Genomic DNA, 3,231 nt, shown 5'->3' with positions numbered 1-3,231 from the left:
GTGAGAAGGAGGATTTTAAATTCTATTCTGGATTTAACAGGAAGCCAATGAAGAGAAGTCAGGATAGGAGAGATGTGATCTCTCTTTTTAATTTTCATCAGAACTCTGGCTGCAGCATTTTGGATCAGCTGAAGGCTTTTAACTACACTTTTCTTCTTATATTGAATAAGATTTTCCCCTGTAAAATTTTTCTGTAGCGTTTTAAATGCTTTATTTCGATCTTTAATTGCTCTGCTACAATTCTTATTCGACCATGGCTCAATTTTTGTCTTTCCTTTGATTATTTTTTTTTTGGAATTCTAAGTTCTGCAGCATTTAGTATATGTTCCGTTACCTGTTTAGTGCACTCATTTACATTTCCTTTTAATGTCACTAAATGACTGGTTTGTTCACATACTGTTTTAAAAATTTGTCATTTAGATTTATTAAAGCACCATCTTGTTATTTTGAGTTTGTCTTGTCTTAATAAATTATCTTTAATGATTGTGCTAAAAGGATAATGATCACCATCTATTGTGGACTCTCCCGTCACACCCATTCACAAGAGCTAACGATCGAACTGGATACTAATGTTAAAATAAAGACATGAGACAGTTTCTTTATGTATGTCAATTCTTGTTCCCTGACCATTATTAAGGGACACCAGTCCTCCATCATTTCTTCCACTATCTACCATTATTGTCTGTCTGCTTCCCCATAGACTATTATATGCATTGAATTCACCACACCAAACTTTCCTTCTTTTAATTGATCCTGAAATTTTATTAAATATCTCACTTTCTAACTTTTTACATGGATTATAATAGCTAAGAATCCTAATGTTACCATTATTTTTCTAATTTAAATATTTCTACACTTACACATTCATATTGACCAGGTACTTGATGTTCTCTATATGCCAATTGTTACTCCTATCTCTTCTGACTGAACTGTAACCAGGAATTTTAAAATCTAAAGATGTTTTTAACAAAGTTTCCTGAACACATATAATATCTGGAGCTGTTTCTACTTCATGTACATATTTTTTAAATTCTTGACCATTAACTATGAAACTTCTAGCATTCCATTGAAGAATTTGTATGAGCATTTTTTTATTTTTTAACCCTTTTCTTGATCATTTACAGCTGAACTTGATCCACTTGGACCTCTTTCATGTCCAGGAACCGTCCTGCTGCTTTTACAATCGTTTTGATTTTATCACTTTTCTTTTTCATTTGCACTCTAACATTAATAATGTGACAAATAGCACCAACATTGTATTTGCATCTACATTACATTTATGCTTGCATGCCTGGCGTTCACCTGTGGAATTGACGTTTTGATTCTGTTTTCTTGTGAGTCATTATTTTCCTGATTTCTCTCTCCTTGACTTCTTTATTCCCCAAGTTCTTTGTACTTTCTTTTCTAACTTTTTTTTTTATGCCTCAGCATATGAAAACTTCTGTCATTTTTATTCTTTGTGCTTGTCTTGCCTCCCGCTGTACTATGCATCCACCATATGTTGCACTATGTTCTCCCTTACAGTTACAAAATTTAACTTTGGCATCTTTATCACACTTTCCATATTCATGTGAACCTCCACACCTTGCACACCTAATTTTCCCTTTGCACTCCTTGGCTACATGACCCATTCTTTGCAAACAAAACATCTTATTGGGTTGGGAATGTACTCTCTCACCCTGAAGTTTATATAGCCGATCTGCACAGATTCTGGAATCACATTCTCAAACTGCAATATAATTGCCATGGTGTCTTTAACAACTCCATATCTTTTGTGTTTAATCCTTGTTGCTTCACTTATTTTTCCTCCTTTTATTTCTTGTTTGTTTTAATCAACTGTCATGTCAAGTGGAACACCTGAAATTACTCCTCTTAATCTTGCAGCTGCGCCAGGGATGTATGTTTGGATTCTTCCACCTACAAGAGTTGTCATTTTGAGAATCTGTTCTTGATGCTTTTTGCTAACAGCAGAAATTAAAATCTTACGGTTGTTCATTACCCTGGCTGACTTGATTGGTCCAATTTCCTTCTCAATTGCTTTAGTTAGTTTTATGATGTAAGTATCCTCCCTCTTGTTTAAACTCGACTGTAACTTTCCACTCCTCTTTCCCATTTGCTTGCTCTCCCTGAGCTTGTATTCTCGGACTTGTGTTTGTTTTTGTCTTTTTATTTCTTTCTCTCTAACCTCCCTCCCATCTGACCAACTTCTAGATTCTCCCTAATATATCAGAGTTTAAAATATACATTTCTAAAAGAATATCAGATCAACTATCTGTTTTCACAGCAGAAATGATGGCAGTTATAACAAGCAATGGTTAGAGGAGGTCAGACCAGACAGGGTGGTGGTCTGTACAGATTCCACAGCAGTTTTAGAAAGTATTCAGGGAGAAGGAAATTATAGAAAATATTTAATATTAGAGATTCAGCACAGTCTATTTAGATTATATAGGGGTGGCATTGATATTTGGTTATTTTGAGATCCAGCACATGAAGGTGTAAAAGGCGATTAAAATGCAGATATATTAGTAAAAAGGGCTTTAGATGGAACAATAATGATTACAATTCCTTTTTGGAAAGGGGAAGAAAAATCACTTAGAGTAAAGAATTGGAAAAATGGCTAAAAAGTTGAAATGAAGATAAGAAAGGAAGAGGGTTATGTAAAGTACAAAATTCAGTATTAAATAGAAATATTGATGACAGAAAAAGGAAGAATTAATAACGATCAGATTAGGAGTGGGTCATACCTATTTAAATGACAATTTATTTTTAACAGGGAGGAAAAATAATGATAAATGTGAAGGATGTGGAGAAAAAGAAAATGTAGAACATGTACTGATCAACTGTAAACTTATGAACCTGAAAGGGAGAAATTAAGAATGGCTGGAAGGACAGGCAAAGAATGGATTCTTAAAGGAATATTGGGAAAAGGAAATATAAAGGACATTTATAGATTAAGGAAAGCACTGTTTATCTTCAGAATACAAAATTTTAAAATACAATTTGAAATTTGCACAGTAGGTGGCGGTATGCACCTTAAAGTTGCTTGCGATATTCATAATAAAAAAAATCCATTTTATAGAATAGAATATATATACACAGGTAAAAGCCAGTAAATTAGAATATTTTGAAAAACATGATTTATTTCAGTAATTACATTCAAAAGGTGTAACTTGTACATTATATTTAATGTGCAGGCGCCAAGTCCTGTTGGAACCTGAAATCTCCATCTCC

Source organism: Cyprinodon variegatus, unplaced genomic scaffold (genome assembly GCF_000732505.1).
Source record: "Cyprinodon variegatus isolate N-32 unplaced genomic scaffold, C_variegatus-1.0 Scaffold469, whole genome shotgun sequence".
NCBI lineage: Eukaryota > Metazoa > Chordata > Actinopteri > Cyprinodontiformes > Cyprinodontidae > Cyprinodon > Cyprinodon variegatus.
Note: the sequence above shows the minus strand (reverse complement) of the source record.